At 44.3% G+C, this 20,015-nt stretch overlaps 1 protein-coding gene and 1 long non-coding RNA gene across 2 annotated transcripts in view; both read left to right on the top strand.

Moving 5' to 3' along the window:
- Nucleotides 1-19,271, top strand: part of LOC141421747 (uncharacterized) — an 87,161-nt gene extending 67,890 nt beyond the window's left edge. The window contains exon 2 of the long non-coding RNA XR_012446449.1: nucleotides 7,240-19,271. This is a non-coding gene — a long non-coding RNA (uncharacterized lncRNA). The remainder of the gene's footprint in view (nucleotides 1-7,239) is intronic.
- Kcnq3 (potassium voltage-gated channel subfamily Q member 3) overlaps nucleotides 1-20,015 on the top strand; it is a 305,224-nt gene that overhangs the window by 72,423 nt on the left and 212,786 nt on the right. The window lies entirely within an intron of this gene.

Genomic DNA, 20,015 nt, shown 5'->3' with positions numbered 1-20,015 from the left:
CTGGATGATTAGGGTAGAGCCATGAGCACCAGCAAAGACAAAACACTTTTCTGTTTACATTGCATAATGTTTGGCAATCATAAATGCCACGAAGAAAATGGTAATAGTGGGAAGTGGGGAGACAGAGTGGATAAATATTTCTAGGGTGGTCTCTTCTTTAGGTGACACTGGACAGAGATCTGCCTATGAAGCCATTCACAGATAGAAGACTTCAGTAGGAGAGGGTGGAGGGTGGGTTAGCAGTAACAACTCAGTAGTTACTTATTAAATACCAGCTATGGGCTCTGTGCTGAGGACTGAGAAATGGAATAAAATTGGAAAATTGTTAATACGTTGGAATTTATTTTCTAGATTGTGTGGGAGACACAGATAATAAAGAACTACAAAATGTTTAAACCTTAACTTCTAAAATGAACAGTGTGATGGAATAAAATAGAATATGGTAAGGGCAGGAAAGATGGGGGAAAGTTTTGCACTTGTACAGGGGTGGGAGGGTCAGTGTAGGTGTCAGTGGAAAGGAGTACAGAGTTGAGGGAGAAGGGGGATCATGAAAGCATGTGGGGTAAGAACTTCCAGGTAAGAGCCAGTGCAACGGCCCTGGGGTAGAAATGTACCTGACATTTTTGAGGAATAGCAAGAAAGCTAGGGTGGTGGGGGTAGAATTTGGAAGAGGGCCAGTGGTAGTAGTAGAGATCAGAGAGGTAATGTGCCATTTCATGGCGTCAGAGGCCAGTATAATGTCTCTATTTTGAAGGTCACAGCACAAATGATGAATTCTCCTCTGGAAAGTTTTAACCCAAGGCAGGAACAATAGATGAGTTCCAAAGGGCTTCTATTAAAGAAAAGGCAATAAAACGCACCCAGGAGCTGAGTATCCACTGTTGTCCTGGACACAGAGGTGACTCAGTATTGGTCAGAGGCATTCCATCGTAACCAGAGATGCCTCTCTGGGGATAAGCCGGATGCTGACAACAATAAAAGTTCAGACTTGGTGTAATTCAAGTCCGGAGGTCTACGGCAGCAGGATGTGCACACACGAAAGTGAGTGCCTACCCACTGTGCATAGGGGCGCCACACATGCCCTGTTGCCTCTGTGTCAATGTCAGAGGCCATATTTGGGTAGGCTTTCTTTTTTCTGGCTCAAGAATACAGCCGGTGTCCACACCCACCCTCTGCTGGTGTGGGAGACCATTTCCTGACAGCAGCTGCCCAGGCAGTGCAGCATCTGTATGATAAGCAACGTCATCTGTGAGCCTCAAGACTGCAGAAGATTGTTCCCCACATACAGCCTGGTGCAGGAGGCCGGTTGCCATTTGAAGGAGAATGGGAGAGGGAGGGCTAGAAAGAAGAGAGATGGACAGCTGTTTTGAGTCTCCTGCCATTGGTGGGAAAAGGTGTTTTCTCTTGGCTGATGGCTGTAAACCCGTGGAGAAGGAGTTGTCTAGATTCTTTTCCCCTGCGGAGTACCATGTATTCCAGTGCAGCCTGGCTACATGGCTGGGGACATTTGCTTTGATTTTTCCAGTGGTACATCAGAACCACCTGCAGAATGTGTTTTGTCAGTGTTGTGACACAGCCACTTGCTGGGGGGGTGTGGGGCCATCCAACATTTTTTTTTACCTGGGCTTATACAGCGTTTTATGGGATTTGTCCCTCTTCTGCACGCCACCACACCCACACATCTGGGAGAAGAGCAAGAGTTGCCCTGTGAGCCTCTCCTTATGCAGCGCAGATGCTAAGATACATGCTTGCCCAAAGCCAGTAGGCCAAGAAAGGGTGGATGAAAAATTCAGATCTGGCCTTCGATCCCCTAGTGTCCAGGGCTGGCTTCTGACGTGCAGAAAGTGAGCCTCTGTCCACCTGCATTGACACAATTAAGACAAGAAGGACCTGGGCTTTGTCTCAGGGGAATTTGCCAAATGTAAAGCCAGAGGGCGTGGCCCAAGTGGTCATACCCACTGGCTCAGTGTCTGGGGTTCTCAGTGATATTTTGCTATTTTCTGAACTTGTACCCGCCTTTTCCCAATCCCAAATGTGGAGCATTTGTAGCATCCTACTTTGTTCTGAGATTGTGGGGACCACAAAACTATGAGTAATCACATTTTAAGTGCCACCTGAATGTTTGGAATTCTGCTGACCCCTTCCATTCCCATTATCTCACTTAAAATGAGAACGCTACTTCTTTATCATTGTCGACATAGCTATCTAGTGCTGCTTAAATGTGCCAGGCAAGTAGTGAAGCCCTTCACGGACACTGGCATTTCTGTTTCTTAGAACGTCATCAGGTCAATACTGTAAATTTCCTCCATTTTACAGAAGTGTGACAACTGCTTAGAGTCACAGTGATCAGTTGAGGTAGAGACCATATTGAAGTTCAAGCACAAAGACTGGAGCCTGTGCTTCCTGTGACACATGGTGCCCACTCAGTGCTTGAGAGTGGCCTCTAGTGTTTTACAAACACCGATGGAGCGTCCTCTCCTCAGATATCTTGGTTTTCTGTTCTGGGATCAGGTATTTTTGTCGTATAGCTTTACTATTTTTCATTGTGAATTATGACCCTCACATAAGTGTGCAGCTGAATGATCGTAAAGGGCAGAGCTGTGTCACACAGTGGGGAAGAACGCCAAGCGCTTCAGGAATTCCACATATCCCTTGCCACTCCTAGCCAGAGTCATCCCAAAGCAGCCATCTTCCTACCTTAGCCCTCACTTTCTCTTAAATGATTTGGAGTTTGTTTAATTGAGACACGTAGAGCCTTGCTTTTGTGTCTAGCTGTCTTCGATCCATCCTGGGTTTGTGATACAGACCCATATTGCTGGGTGCAGCAATATGAAAACATTCGTTTTCATTGCTGCATGGTATTTCATGGCATGACCAAACCATCAGTCCCTGCAGGTGGATGTTTGGGAAGGCTTTTTTTTAAATTAGATTATTACCTATCAGGCTGCTAAGAGCTTGTGTACGTGCTTTTTGGTGCACACATGCAAGGCTTATAACTAGAGGCAAAATGGCTGGGTAAAGGGTACGCTTATCTTCAGAAATAGTGCAGAGCATCTAAGTGCTTTCCAGTGCGGTTGTGCTACACCTAACATAACCATGTGGATGTCTGACCCTACCACACCTCACCAGCCGTTCCCACTGCCAGCCATTTTATTTCGTCATTCTGAGAGCGTGGCAGTAGCTTGTGCCTTTCATTTGCATTGCCCTGACGGCTTATGAGGTTGCTCACTTTTCATTTGGTTAAAAGCCATTGGCCATCCTTTTCTGGGAAGTGTGTTCTCCAGGCCCGACATTCCTTCATTCCTTTTCTATTAGGTTGCCTGTCCTGTGTTCTTGGAATCCAATGCCAGTCAGTGGAACGCTCTGCCAGTCCTTAGGTGGCGTTGTGGTCCAAGGTCCTGAAGGCTTCTTAGAAAAGGCATCTCCACACTCAGAATATGTGTCTATGCCGATCAAAAAGAAGGGCTGCCCATTCTGGTGAAGGGGTGCAATGTATTCCCTTTGCCTTGGAATGACTGTCTTGGTTCAAGTGATGGTCTGTGTCAGGGGCTCTCTGTGTTGGGCTCTTTGTCAGCAGGCTAGTTCCTCAAAAAGCATACCCAAGACAAATCCTAGCATGCAGGCCATTGGTTAGGGATGCTCTTGAAATTGACACCCATGGAGAACAAGGAAAGGAAGTGGCACAGAGCAGAGGCGGAAGCTGAGCAATCGTGCATTCCCTACAAAGGCTTCATCCCTTGCACTGCAATCTCACAGCTAGAATCTGTGTAACTAGAATCATCTTTCAAAATTGCTCCAAGTCGGGGCAAGAGGGCTAGGCCTTGTTCCCTGTTTTGGCCAGTCATTGGCTGTGAACAACCTCCAGAAGGAGCCATGACCTCATCTCCAGTGAAGAGTTTCCTCCAGCCAAGGCTGCCCCTGAGGGCTGGTAGCGGAGACATTCTGACTGCACTGCACACCTGGGTGGGGATCCTTTGCTCTGGAGGGGATTGTGGTTGTCATCAGAGCGTTCACTGTGACCTACTATGTCCTGGTCAACAGATGAAGCATTTACCTCGATTTTCCCATTTAAATCTCACAAAGTCCTTTGACGTGGGTATTATAGTACTGTGTTCCCATTTTACACATGGGAAAGTGAGGTGCCAAGAGATTAAAGAGGTAGCCTCTAGGCATCGAGCTGCAGAGTTGGTGCTCAAACCCAGGCAGTCATACTTTAACACATTGACTTCTCAGCATTAGAAAGTCTTGAACCTGTATTTCTCAAATGACTGTCTGGTTATGCTTTCATGTGACTGTTCCACATGAATGACCAGCTGACAGGTACAGAGCTCTTGGGTGACAACATACCGCCAGTAAGCCCTGTGTGGATGTTGTGCCACCTTCTGGGGTTTAATGCATTGTGCCGAGATCTTACATTGTACTGATTCTTTTATTCTTCATCATACCTGACCTGTTCCTGCTTGGGTGCTCGTAGGAGTCTGTCTCTGTCCTGGACTTTCAAAAATACCATCACGTTACTTCAAGATGTTTACTTTATTTCTATCTGCTCTTCTCAAGGGGAAAATTATTCATTCTTCCTTTCATTTATTCATCTTTTGAAATTTGTCATTCTGAGTTCCTCCCTGACAACAGTGCTAGGGGATTGCAGATGGAGAGAAGTCATCTATAGCAGCCCACAGGTACAAGGAAACAGACAAAAGCAAACTGCAGAGCTGTGAGGCAGACACATGGCAAAGAAACCAGCCCAGCAAGGACTCACTGAGTCAGGGAGCATGTCTTGAGCAGGAGAAGCCTTCTTATAGAAGGTGGGCTCTGACTTGGGGTTGAAGGAGGTATAGGAGTTAGTCAGGTGACAAGCTGAAATTCTGTACTGGCTCCCAGTCTCCCCAGTTCAGCCTAAGAAAGCACCTTACAGCTGACCATAGCTGAGGGACTCTCTAATGCTATTCCTGTGTTCACTCATGCAACCCTTATTTTTCATAGGAGAAACTGAAGCTCAGAGAGGTTATTGGCTTGCCCAAAGTCACACGTCTAGGCAGTGACAGAGTTTAGTTTCATTCCCTGGCCAGTGACAAGCAGAGGAGGACCTGACCCACCCTGAGAAAAGGAAAGAGCTGCCTATTGAGAGTTTCTGCCTCCATCAGGAAGCCCTTCTTCCCTCACCTCATGCTGAGCCTCATTCATGAGGCCCACGGTCTGCCTCCCTTGCTGCACTCTGTGCCAAGCCCTGCTTTGAGTGCTGTGGCCCCAAAGATGAGCAAAGCATTGTCCCTGTCCCTGGAGTTGCGTAGACCCAGGTTGTGTTACAAGATACCTGGACTAAGCTAAGTTTTGTTGAATACCTGAGTGCAGGGGTGTGGGACTGTCTCAATGCTGAGTGAATGAACCAGGCAGTGATCAGCACTCCCTCTTCCTGCATCATTGCCCCTCCTGCAGCCCCAGACTCTCTCTGACCTCTACTGTCTACCTGAACTCCCCTGTCCAGCTTCCTGTCACTGACTCAGCCTCTACTCCATCCCCACCCTGGCCTATCCCCATGATAATTGATCCTGAATCTGCAAATAAAACTCTCTGCACAGTCATGTTTTGTGAGGAAACCTATGTGACTTCCCAGCTTGTCATGCTGGCTTGCCTCACAGCAGTTGGAGGCGTTTCTACATAACTAGTCCTTCTCCTCACCATGCGTCCTCATAGGGCTAGTGAGCACCTGGTCTTCAAGCAGATTCATGGGGAATGAAGGAAGGGAATGGTTTGGGCTTCAGTGTTTATTTACTATTGTGAATGAGAAGTTTTAGGAAGAACTGGATGCCTGGATGCTTCTCTTTAGGTTGCTGTGAGTCTGGAGTCAGGTCTGAGGCTAGAGAGAGCGTGCCTCAGGGCTCCCAGCATCCCCCTGAGGCAGGCACTTGTCTTAGCTCCATTTTACAGATAGGAAATGGGAACACTGAGGCTCAGAGAGAATCAGTAACTCACTTAGAGGACTGAGCTGAAAAAGGACAGAGCCAGGATCAGAGTAGAGTTTCTTCTGAATCCTTGGCCCTTGCTCTTCCCTAGTGTCACCCTACCAAGCATGGTCTGCCCTGCCACCCTTCTCCTGACCCTTACCCCATCTCATGAGCCACTTGAAATAATGAAGTCTTCACTGACTCTGTCCCCTGGGCCTTACCTCCTGTCTCCCTTTCTGCTTCAGAAAGTCTGACCCTCATATTGAGTTACTTCAAAACCTTGTGCAATTTTATAGTGCGTAAGTTATAGTTCAGCAAAGCTGTTATTAAGGAAAAAAACACATGCAAACATTTCAAACTATGCAGTACAGTTGTCCCCCTGCCTCACCTGCCCAGAAGATGCTCCTGCATTGTTCTTTAGTGTCAGACTCGCAGTCTGCCTGGATAATGCTAGGGACGAGAGGCCACATGGGAAGGGAACTCAGCCTGACCTCATCCACAGCCCACTCAGGCCTCTGCAGTCCTGCAGCTGCAAAAGGAGAGCTCAGCTGAATAAAATCAAAGGCTCCCTGTGTGTTCCAGCTGCTGGGCTTCAAGGCATGGGTTTGGAGCTTATGGACATTGATGTGTTTTGCTTCTTCTGTGCCAACCATTAAAGAGTGTCAGCACCCAAACCTGACTTTTGTTTATTTGCTGATTGTCCTAACCACCTAGAACAGTGCCGTGTGTGGTAGTGGAATGCATGAGGTTGACAGTGATGTCAGCCTGTAAATAATGAACAGAAAGACTTTCCGAAGAACAATGGGAACAAGCGTGGAGCATTGCAATGTAGAATATGAACACCACAGAAACCCCGGATGTATTAGAGGGTGATGGAGTAAAGAGAAATGCATAAAGGCAAAAGGAGGAAAATTACATAAGTCATCTTGAAACAGTAGTCCTTGGCCCTAAGGATTAATTACAAGTGTGTTCAAGGACCAATCACAAGGGTGGATCCCTCCAAGGTTAGACAGGCAGTTGCTGGACACATGTCCTTGCAGAAGGGTGTTCTGTGTGAGGTCATGAGCTATCAGTGGGCCTTTGTGCAAGCATGTGGTTCTAGCAGAGCAATTTGTTATCATTCTTATTAAGCTTGTGTGCACAACACTCCCTTCTTCATGACTTCCGGGAATTATTTTATTTCAATTTTTTTGTTAGGACTTGACATAAGTGGCTTCATTTTGATTTTGACATCTTTCACCAGCAAATTTTCCATCTACTGTAAAGTCCTCTTTTCTTCCTTCCATTCTAACAGACCTAGCTCTCTCAATAAACACCCTCGGCGGCATGCAACAAGATTGTGACCAGCACTTCTTAGTGGAAATATGGGCCATTAACAGACCCAGAACCACGAAGCCCAGTGAGCCTGTGGATGCACGTGGCACAGATATCAGTGACTGCAACACTCCTCTGCTTCCAAGAATGCTGATCTGGACCAGTGTTGGGGACAATACATGGAATGAGTGTTGGTATCAGACCAACCTAGTCTTGAATCTTGCCACTACTCAGTTGTGTGGACTTTAGCAAGTGACTTACTCTCTGTGAGGCTCAGTCTATAAATGTAGGGACATCATTTATAAAATTAGGGACAATGGACGGACTTCATAGGGGTATCAAGTGGATTAAATGACATGATTGATGCCTGCAGCACACTGTTGTACTCGGTGATCACCTTCATGTTGGTAGGTTCCTTGGCCACTGTGATTATCTGTTTTGGCTTTGCTCTGTCCTCTCATCTCAATGTCTCAAGCTTCTATCCAGATGCAGGGTGCCCTCCACTCTCCCATTTTCTGCTCCTATCTCTCTCTGCAGAAAACAGTCACTAATTCCTACCCTCTCTTCCTCACAGCCCTGCTTGTAGTGGGCCTTGATGAGCTGGGACTCTTCCAGGGATGGGAGATTTTCAGAACAGGGTCTGTTGCATCTCTGTCTGCACCATGCCTACTTGGAACAGACTACGTTCCACTTAGTGTATTAACTAAATGAACTGAACTTCCCCTCTGGGCATCTTCCCTCACTCTGATGTAGCACTGACTCCTAAGAAAGTCCATTCATCTTAAGTCTGGTGAACATGGCTCAAGTCTCTGTCCCTGGGAGACCCAGGACATGTACAGACCAGAGTCCAGCATTGCCTACTTTGGGCTCTGGGAGCTGACAGCATAGGAAGCAGCTGAGGGGGTCATTTAGTGTGAGAACCCATGTTGGGAAAATCATTGCCTGTCTATGAACTTGACCACATCCATAAAGCAGAAATTGAGAAGCTCATCTGTTCTCATATGTACTTCAAGAGGCTGGAAAGGGTGACCCTCTAAGAGTCTTCACTTCAGAATTGCACTAGCTTGGCTCCAAACTCACCTCTTATGGTGCCCAACTGACCTCCCGAGGCACACATCTCCCTTTTTTCTCTACTTTTCCATGCACATCAATCAAAGTGAGGCTGGTAGGTCTCTGCAGGAAGTCTTGAACAAGAAGGAGGGAAGAGGCCAGTTTTCCTCATGCCCAGCCTAATATCTGGTATGTAGTAGGTGTACAATAAGTACTGTTTTTACTCTTTTTCTCATTCATTGGATAAAACATATGGCTGGTGCATCTATACATTGTCTTAATTATTATTATTATCATCACTGGTAATAATACAACTCTAAGATTTGTTGCCATTTGTATAATCATAGGTAGACTAAGCCAAAAAATAGATTTAAAAAAAAAGATGCCAAGATTTCCTCAAGAGCTCCCAGAAAGGAAATGAGGGGAATGTAACATAGCCCAGCAGTAACAGCAACTAGCAAACACTTAATTTGGTGTGATATGTTCCATGTCTTTGTCTCCAGAACAATTAGCTGGATGAATAAATAGCTGTCTGCCCTCAGAAAGGGAACATAATATGCAATTAAAATTAAGGGCTTTCTATTGAGGGGACCTGTTACATGAAATTATAGGAGGAAGCAATTGGAGGATATTATTGTTTCGCATATTTAGGAATCAGGGTAATTTGGAGATGGCAAACACAGAGGGCCAGCTAGATAGTGTGTGAGGGGAGGAGGGAGAAAGGCCTCACCTTATAGTGGGGGCCATCAGTGGAGGTAGTCATGGTACATAGGGAATATGGGGCTCCTTGGACCCATTGCCAATGATGAATGGCAATGGGGTGAATCCTAAGGGCTGTGACTGTAGAGAAAAAACTCAGTTTCAACTGACTGCTCCAAGTCACCCTCTAACTCCTCATTTACTTACTGTGTTGTTTCTTTCAAGGTTTGGTTTCTTCCTCATCTGAAAAAAAATAGGGATAATCATTTTGACCACATAGATTTGTTGTGAGAATTAATGATTAAATGATCCACGTAATGTGTTTCTTAAAGTACAGTCAGTCCTCTCCATCCATGGTTCTGCAAGTACAGATTCAACTAGCAATAGATAGAAAATCTGAAAAAAATGCAGCTGTACCAAGTATGTATAGACATTTTTCTCCTCATTATCCACTAAACAATATAGTATAACAACTATTTACACAGCATTTCCACTGTATTAGGCCTTACTAGTCTATTAGCAGTAGGGTGTGTGTGTGTGTGTGTGTGTGTGTGTGTGTGTGTATGATCATATGCAAACACTATACCGTATTATAGAAGGGCCTCAAACATCCAAGAATTTGGGTATCTGCAGATGGCCTTGAACCAATTTCCCCATGGATATCTAGGATAACTATACTTGGAAGTATGAAGTCTTTTAGAGACATTAATTATTATTATTTTGTTCTTTGATGTGTAGCAACATCCACATACGATAGAGAAAATAAACATACACCCACAACCCAGGTTACAGCTGGGACCATTATAGTTAGGATGCTTTTGGTGGCAAGTAACAGAAATCCCAGTTGAAGGGAACCTGTATACTAGGGGCACTAATTATTCTAGAACAAGAATCCTGTCCACTGTTCAATGACTTCCCATCTCCTGTTGGGTAGTCAGTGATGCTTTTGAAGACAACTGTGAGTTGTTTTGAGGGTTGAAATGACTGCTGCTGTTCCAAATGTCACATCCTTGGGTAGTTACATTTACAAACAAGAAAAACAGTCTCTTTCTTCCCACAGATCTCTTTTGCAAACCTAGAAAGTCTTTACCCACCCTCACTTCATCCTCATGTCTTACTGCCCAGAGTTGACCACATGCCTGTTCATCCATCCACAAACCAAACATTTAGCAAGAGGAATGGGATACCTGTGACCTGCTTGTCCATCCCTTCCTCCATCTTTTTTTTTTTAAATAGTGCAGTCACTTCTTCATTCTTCTCTTTCATTCTGTGCTTCTGATTTTTGTGGGCTAGTGGTAGAATCATGGGCTCTGCTATTTAGGTCTGGTGTCTATTCTGATTTAATCCAGTGTCCTTTACCTCTCTGGGTCTCAAATTCCTCTTCAGTGAAATCAGGAGACAAGTCTTTGTTCTAATTCCAAATAGAATGACAGGGAAGGTCAGATAGTGATGTATTAAAGCAGGTGGTCTAATGGCAGGAGATATGCAAATGTAAGCTACAGTTTGAAAGTATTAAGACAAAGGGGTGAGGGCCAGCCTCTGGTGTCTAGGTAATCACATGCATTAAAGCAACTTCTTCTCTAGACCAAGTGATTGAGGCTGGCAGGCATACTCTCCCAGTTTCCAGCATGTAGACTTCTTTGCCTGAAATGCTTCCACTCCTTTCTCCTTGTCAAAAATCTCTCCCAGCTAATGGGACTATTGAGTGCTGAACCTGGCTGGGTGGGGTACTGGGGGAGCAATGTCAGGGGTGTAGGGAGGCACTTGTGTTAAATGCACAATTGTGGACTGGAAGCCTCATATTTGTAATGGGGAAAGTATACTCATTATAATGTGAAATACTGCTGATTTTAAGAAAAGCCATAGATTTAACTACAATTTTTCAAGAAGAGAAATATTGGAAACATTTAATGTACACATCCATTTAAGACATTCTGATTTTAGAAATATAATGAATGGAGAAAGAAGTGTGAGTCCTAGAATTGAAGAATTAGGGTAATAACTCTGGGAAGGGGAATTTAGGCAGATGGAGTGAAGTAGCGAAAGTAAATTTAGCATGCTAGGCAAGTGCAAACAGGTTAAAACACACTGACAAGGATGTTCTATGAGGGTCCAGACTAAGTCACAGAGGTAGGACACTCCCTGCCCTCAAGGAGCTATGGTCAGTAAAGGAGGTCAATTCCTAACCTGTGTAATGAACCCCACAGCAGTGAGTGCTGGGGACATGGACAGAGAGCATTAGGTGAGCATAGCTGAGCACTCACCTGGCCTGGGGAGAAAGAGAGGGGAGAATTGCTGCAGAAAACTGTTTTGGTGGATCTCCAGGGGTGAGAGGGAGTAGGCCAGGAGAAGAGGCAGAGAGATGCCATTGTAGGCAGAGAGACCTACACAGGCAGCAGTGTGGCTGTGCATCCTCCCAGACTGGGTCTGGGAGAAGTGGACAGTGCCCAGGCTGGAGGAAGGTTTGGGAGGCTGTATGAGGAGGCTGGGCCTCCCCTCAGGAGCCCTGGGACAGTGAGAGCATGGAGCTTAATTGCCCTGGCAGCCAGGTGTTGAAGAATGGGCTCAAAGTGTGATCCGGGAAATCCTTGAGTCTCTGAGACCATTTCAGGGAGACTTACTTGTCAAGGCTATTTTCATAATAACACCAAACCTTTATTTTCCCTTTTTAGTCTCATTCTTTCCAGGCATACGGTGGTGTTTCTCAGAGGCTCATGGCGTGGTGTGTGTGTGATCAGGACAGAGTGAAGGCAGAAGCAGAGATGCAGTTGAGCTGTCTTCTTTCAAACCAGTTATTCAAGAGATGTATAAAAAAGCAAGATGGTGACTTTCTTCCCAGTAGTGATTATCTGTTTTGGAAAATTTAGTTATTTTTTGCAAAAATTTTGTTACTCATGCTAGTATTTAATGGGTGTATTATTTTTAAGTGAATTAAGATGTTTAAAATACACCAGTGTTAGTTTTTAATACAGTACATACTGGTGGACATGGGCCACATAAACAAAAGCTCTGTGAGATCTATGAAGTTTAAAATGTAAGACAATCCTGAGACCCAACCTTCGGGAACCACTGAAGTTTGGCTTACCTTGGAGGGTTTGTGCCAGTAGCGGCCAGCAGGGACAGTGTTGAGTCAAGGTTCCTGTTGTAGAAGATGAAAGCCAGAACAGGAGGGAGTAGAGAAGGAGTGGAAGGAGTTGGGGGGCAGTAGTCAGTGCTGGCTCAGAGGCCAATACCCATCAGGAGCAGGAGGTGGATACAGATCTGGCTAAATGACCCTCAGTGACGAGGTCCTGGGCTTCAGGTGGCTCTGGGAGGAAATGCAGCCAATGGCGAACTCATCCTTGGGTTGAACCCTCTGGATACTCTGGAGAACTAGACTCCTCATGAAGCTGCCTTCTGCAGAGATCCTCAGAGCTTGCTGGAGGTCAATGTGTGTCAGGTGCTCAGATTGGTCCACTAGGGACACCAGAGAACTGGGGATAGGGAAAGGATGATGACACAAATACCAGGTAACCTTTTACAACACTGTCAGTAAGCAGAGGCAAGGCAGAATCTACACTGGGCCGTGAGGTCCCCAGGCTTTGACTTTGTTCTGACCCTTGCTCACTGTGTGACCTTGGACATGGGCATATGACTTGATCCCTCTGGGCTTCAGTTTCCTGTGAATAAAATAGAGATGACAATAAGTATTCATCTTGGGGAGCTGAGAACTAGATAAACAAATACATAGCAAGCACCTAGATCTTAGCCCAGCAGAGAGAAAGAACTCAGAAAATGTCATTCCTACCATTTCATTTTACAGCTCTTAACACATTGCTGTGATCAAATGGGTCCACCAGCTTTCATGTGTTAGAAACTTGTGTGTGTGTGTGTGATACTGGCGACCGAATCCAGGGCTTTATGCATGCTGGGCAAACACTTAGCCACTGAACTACATTCTCAGCCCATGTGTTGGAAACTTAACCCCTAGGAAACTGTGTTGGGAGGTGGACCTAAAGAGATGTGATTCTATAGATCATAAGGCCTCTTCTTAGGAAGAGGTAATGTGGTTTTCACAGGAGTAGTGTAGATATAGTGGGCATTGGTTAGTTATCTTGGGAGTGAGTTTTCTATAAAAGCCATTCAACCCCCTCTTGCTCTGTCTTAACCACTCTCTCATCCTTCTGTCTTCTGCCATGGAATGATGCAGAAACAAGGGCCTCACTTTGCTACACCAGGATATTGGCCTTCCCAACCTCCAGAACTCTGAGAAATACACTTCTTTTCTTTGTAAATTATCCTGTCTATGGTATTTTGTTATAGCAGCACAAAATGGACCAAGTACATAAGAAGATTAGTGTCATATTTGTATGTGGCAGTCCCTTAAGGCCCATCTTCACATGCCATTGTCACAGAAGGCCTGTGTATTAGGTGTTTCATTATTCACCCAATATGAAATAAACAAACAGAGGCTAGAGTTTCTTTAATTAACAAACTCTAAACATTAAGCAAGTTTGTTGTTAGACTTGCTTAATGTCTAAGTCTGCATACCATCTTTCTGGCCTACCTCCCTGTCTATTCAGACTTCAGGTAGCTCGCTTGTCAATACCCACTTCTAATGTCAGAGTCCCTGAATGTTGGGTGACTTGAGTTCATTCTGTTGCTTGAATGGAGGCCTGCCAGGGATGGGAAGGTGGGCATGTATTGAGCTCATTCTTAGAGTGAGAGAAGTGAGCCTGGGTGTCTACCTCCCTGAGAGAGTTGGGTCCCTGACCAAAGACCAAGCCATGGAACATTTGTGGGATGCTGAGTCTTTTGTCACATTCTGTTCTTTCATTCTTCTTCCTCCTGTTTCTTACTCACCCCAGCTAACATTCCTGGAGCACTTTCTTCTTTGCTAGGCTGTAAAGGTTGCATGCATTTCTGCCCTGATGTATCCAGCCAGTCTGGGAGTGAAGGCTAGGGAAAGCAATGGATACCCATCTGAGCCCACCCTGCCAGGCCCTGCTCCCAGTGCTGTTGTGTCTTCCCTCACTATACTCTTGGGACAGCCCTGAGGGACTGGAATTAGCAAGATATCCTGTGTGAGGTCTGGAGAGATGAAGGAAATTACCCAAGGACATTTAGCTGATGAGTATCAGAGGGGGGACACTGTTGGAAGCAGACTGACTCTAGAGTCCATAGTGAAGCTACAGTCTTGGGGAGAAAAGTGCTGTGGACCTTATGTTGTAGGGAAGGTAAGAAAAGCAACTCTGAACTTTGTGGTGGAACCTCTAAAAATGGAATGAAGATGATGGCAGCCCAGGTGAAGTCACTTAAAGGCTAGAGCTGTGCTGCTTGTTGGAACTGCGGTTAAAGGCAAAATGAGGAAACTGTGGGGCATGGGTGGAGCTGGAGCTGAAGGGGCAGCAATGGCAGTCCTAGTGTTGAATGTTCATGGGAGGCCAGCTGCTCTTTCCTCCAGGGCTTGACTAAGCTTTCTACCAACCATGCAGTGCAAGATGATTTCTTAAATGGCTGCAAATGCCCTGGAGTAAGTGTCAAGACCCCATCACAGGACAGCGTCAAAGAAAGGGTGCTTAGCCAAGGGGAGTGGCCTGATGTGTTTGCTGTGTGCAGAGGCTGCGGTGAAGAACCATGGAACCTCAGCTGGCATTTGCACTAGGATTACTGTTTCACACAAGTACAGCTAGCCAGAGGCATTCAACTTGTGTTTCTTGAGCCTTAAAGGAATAGGGATTTGTTTTTGTCATGGGGGACAGTGTTAGTTTTTGCCTAGTTGTGCTAGCTTGACCTGAAGACAAGGGCCACCTTCCCTGTCTCTGGAAATGCTTCTCCCAGTGTTAAAAAAAAAAAAGTCTAGTGTTGGAGAAATCCCACTCTTCAGTTGGAACAGCATGTTAAAGGTAGCCAGAACTGACACTTAGTCATTTCTACCTCCTCCTTAATGGCTCAGGCTCCTCCTCCACTCAGAAGTCTCCTCTGACTTCCCAGGCTGGGTTGGGGTCTCCCTTCTGTGTTCCAGGGACTCTTGTCATCCTGAATTCCTGCCTTCATCACACTTAAATGAAGCCTCTGGCTTTCATGTCTGTCTCCTGATCTGGGCTACAGGCTCCTCACACCACAAACTCAGTGCTCAGTAAATAGTTGTGTATATTTGTCAATCCCATGAGGTAGACAGTTAGTCCCATTTAGAGTGAGGATTAAGTTTCTGAGAGAATAAGTCACTTACCCAAATTATTAAGTACTTGTTTTGGATTCAACATCATTTCTTGTAGATCACGTTGCAATTCCACACAGTGGGTACTGACTCCAGAGGAAGAAATGGACACAGGAAATGACTAGAGTGCAATGAACTAACCCATTAACAAACATGCATTGGCACCTATACAATGCCTCACATTTGGCCGACGGATAAAAGGCACCCGAGTTCCTGCCCCAAGGAAAGCCAAGTTGAAGATGAGGGATGGTTAGGTAAGGTATCACTGTGGGAAGAATCTTGTCCATACCGAGTTTTCTGTCCACAAGGCGCACAGCAGAGAGGGTGCAGAGTGTGTGGGTGTTTGGCGGATGAGGATTTGCAAAACAAGAAGGGCAGAGAAACTGAGAACCATAGTTTTATTGGAGCTTGGACTCAGGTCAGGAGCTCAGATTCCTGCTTAGCAAATTGTTGCCTCCTGGACAATTGACTTTAGCTTTCTATACCTCCAGGTCATATCTGTAAAAAAAAGATGGTGACTGTGGCTTCCTTGGGAGTGGTGATTTGTAAGTGGGATGAGGCATGAGAAGCACTTGGCATATTGCCTGGCATATTGCTTAGCATTTGAGAAATCTCCCCTTGTTATTAATTCAGTTATTATTTCCAGAAGAGCCAGTAAGAAGGGCATTCCCGGCAGAGGGCTCTGCTCCCTAGCGTCTGTCTGGCTTGGAGTGGGTGGTTCCAAGGTGTAACTGGATTCCCCATTGCTGTGGCTGAATTGGGTCAAAGCATCTTGCTTTCCTCTTCCCATTTGACTGGGGCCATCTGAGGCCAGGGAGAAACACAAGGCCCTAATAGCACAATTGGAGAGGCTGCTAAGGGAGCAAGCTCGTGGTTCATGAACAGGTCCCCATCACCACCTCAAGCCAGGAGCACTGGAGACTCTACCCAGGATGTCAGAGGCCATCATAGGACACCCTGATGGTATCTGTCCCTCCTACAGGGTCAAGATATCTGCAAGAAAGTCCATTCATTCATTCATCAATTAATTTACCAAGCATGCATTAAGCACTGGCTGTTGCTCAGACACTGTGCTGGGCACCAAGTGTCTCTTAAACACAAATTCATTTGTCCATCCATTCACTCCTTCACTCATTCATTCAATGAGTATTTGTCGAGTGCTTGCTTCATATGGTCATTGTCCTTCTCCTCCTAAGGGTTGGTAAATTAGGTGTCTGGGGACCATGAGTAGAATGAGGAGGAGCCCAGGTGAAGTGCTGAGAGAGTCATGATGACAGTTACTCTGGCTAGGAGTCAACAGAGTGTCAGCTGAGCCTTGAGTGATGAGTGGGATTCAAGCAAGACTCAATGGGGGAAGGGCATTGCCACTGAGAGAACAGAGCATCATGGGAGAGGTCTTAAGTCAGGAGAGTACAGATGAGGGACACACTGGGTGAAGGAAACCTAATAATGATAATTCCAACAGCAGATGTTTATGAAAGTCTCGTTATACCATGTTGTCCTAAACGCTGTGCACTTGCACTGTCATCATGTGTAGGATATGGTTATAATAATTGGTTTCTGGGGTCAGAGTGTACGGATTTAAATCCATGCGTTTTTTTGCTATGTGATCATAGGCAAGTTACTGAACCTTACTGAGTCATGCTTACTGATTTTTAGAATTAAGTAATAAGACAGGTGAGTTGGCACACATCTGTATTTCCAGCACTTGTGGGTTGAGGCAGGAAGACTGTGAGTTGAAGCCAGCCTGAGCTGTATAGTGAGTTCTATGGTCTACATAGCAAGAACCTGTCTCAAAGCACACAAACAAATTTAAGTAATAAATTCATTTACTTATGTCAGCATGGAGTCATGGATATTTATTTTACACTTTGGTTTATTTTACATGATGTATTTTGCTGCTCAGTGGCCATCAATGCCTCTCTTTCAGTTGGGTCCTATGTCCCTTTGCCATATCTCATTTCTGTGTGTGTCTGTTTCAGCATCTGCTCGCTTTCTCAAGATGCATCTACACAGTCCCTGCCCCAGCCTTGAGTGAGTCATTGTGCTAATGGACCCTGATTGCTTCTATGGGACAATGGTGTGAGAAGTCAGGATCTGGACTGTGGGCATGCTCATTGCTACTGAGGGATGTCACTTCTAGACAAAGATCCAGTGTAGAAGAATTCCAGATAACTTATGTAGAAAAGCAGAGCATGACTCCCTGCTCACTCAGTGTGGGCTGTGCATAGTGACTTCTTTCCAATTAGTATGGTAAGTAAAGAAGGAAAAGTAAGGACTCCTTCACAGTGAAGAAACCTCACATGCTCAGCCTCAGCCAGTTCAGGTTGAACATTGAGAGTAACACAGCTATGTTAGTAGCATGTACCCCGATACAATAAGAATGGAATTTTACCCACTTCTAACACTCAAAACCTAGTCTTACCATAAAGAGAATATCATAAAACTCCGATGAAGAGACCTTCTACAAACTACCTGATCTGTTCCTCAGAACTGTCAAGGTCATCAAACACAGGCGAAGTCTGAGGGACTGTCTCAGTTTAGCGAAGCATTACAAATATGACAACTAAAATAACATGAACTCCACAATGGGATCCTGGAATAGAAGAAAGATAACAATGGGAAAACTGGTGAAATCTGAATAAACTATGATTTAGTTAATAATACTGCATCAATATCAATTCACTAGTTATGAACAATGTAACTCAGCAATGAAAGATGTCAACAAAATTGTGGGTACACGAGAAAGTTCTATTTTTGTAAGTTTTTTTTGCAAATCTAACACTATCATAGAGTAAAAATTTTATTGTAAAAAGTTGGTAATATGATCATTATCAAATAAGGTTTCAATGAAAAAGAAATGTTACCTTATATACCAAATACAGCATGTGTACACAGTAAGTTCTCAATTCCTGTGGCTTCTTACTGTCATCATTGCTTAGTTCTCTAAGTCCCTATGAAAGTAGGTGCTGTGGCCTCCTGATTTGAAGAAGGTAGAATTGTCTCTCTTTTTTAAATGGTGCTATACATTCCTTATGAAATCTCAGGAGTCAAGTAATTGTATGTCAACACATGAACTGAATATCAAACATTTAATTTTTGAAAAAGCACCTACTGTGCACCCAGCTATATGCTCTAGTTTCCTGGACATTCTGATTCTCAAATATTCTGGGAGGAACAGAACTCCTGGGAACCATGTCATTTCTTACAGAGAACAGTGACACCCTGAATATATTTCGTTCTGAGAGGGGAAGGGATCTGGGAGAAAGGCATTAGCAGCAGGTACATGATGACCCGCAGTCTAGGTCTACCAGAAGTACTTGTAAAACTCAGCCAGGGCTGCTGCCTCCAAGTCACCCAAGCAATGCTTCTTACTGTCTGATTTTATCTCTGAGGTTTTGCTGGCAGGCATGAGAGGCTAAAGAAAAATTGTGGAGAAAATGGTTTTGCAATTGAAGAAAAACGTCCATCTAGTGGATTAATTTGTCATGCACATTAGGTCTAGACTCACTATCCTTTAATGCTTGAGTCTAAGATTTTGAAGGCAGGGGCTATATCTTATTTTCCCAGATGTTTCCAAAAAGCTTACTGTTGGACAAATGAGTGACAGAATAAATGTGTGAATAACTTGATTTTTTTAGTGAAATGCCTTGGTTCATTCCTTTATACACCAGTGTGCTGTTCGAGTTTAATGCAAGAATTTCTCAGGACCAAATATCAGGTCTCCTAAACTTGAAAAAAATTCAAAATAATACTAATTGGGAAATCATCATGGAACAATATGTGGGAGAACACAATTATTTGCAGCTGCCTCCAAATAGGGATTAGGGATTGAAAGAGAGATGAAAGGTTCAGGCCTTTTGTGGTGTGGCCTCAACCACAGGGTTCTCTGCACATACTGATATTTGTTTCTTACATTTGTACCTTTATATAATATCTCATTCTTTTATCATTCCTATCTCCTCCTCTGGGCTAATTTCTGTCCATCTTTTAAGATGGACACCTCAGGTAGAAAAATTCAAAAAAGCAAAAAGAGTACAGCAGTGCATTAAAAGAAAATTCCATGATCAAATGGAGCTTGTTCTGGGACATAACATTAGGAGATCGATAACATTTTTTATCTCATTGAATTGATCTAAGCCGACTAAGCATCTGTTTGTCTTGATAGATGCTAAAATGGCCTTCAGCAAAATTCAGTATCTATTTCTAGAAATTTGCCATTAAAAGTAGCATTGATATATACTTTTTTCTTGGTGTAATATATTTACCTTAATTCAAAATCCAGCATCAAGCTTGTTGAAAGCACAATGGAGGCATTCATGTAAAGAGGAATGAGAGGCAAGAGCACCCACTGTCAACACTGTTATTTGATGCTGTGCTAGAAATACTAGCCAATGTGATTATGCAAGAGAAAGGAATTTGAGATACGGAAATTCAGAAAGAAAAGATAAAATTGTATCTATTTTCAGATAACATGATTAATGCCTGGAAATTTTGAATCAAGTATTATATACTACTAACAGCTTCAGTAAGGGAGTAAGACAAAAAATATGTGGAAATTAATATACAAAAATAATGAAACAAGCCTATTCATTATAGAATGTAAACTACAAATTACCCATGAATAAGCTTAACAAGAAGTATGCAAGAGCTTCATGAAGAAAACCAAAGTTCTCTGAAGGTAGAACAATAAAATCATTCAACAAAAGGAAGAGTCTTGTAGGCTTTTGAATTAAGAATCCTAGATATCCTAAAGATGCCACTTCAGTCCAAATTCATTTACAAAATTGACCTAACATGTAGTGGCA

This window comes from Castor canadensis, chromosome 3 (assembly GCF_047511655.1).
Source record: "Castor canadensis chromosome 3, mCasCan1.hap1v2, whole genome shotgun sequence".
Classification (NCBI taxonomy): Eukaryota; Metazoa; Chordata; class Mammalia; order Rodentia; family Castoridae; genus Castor; species Castor canadensis.
This window is presented reverse-complemented; position numbering and strand designations above follow the sequence as displayed.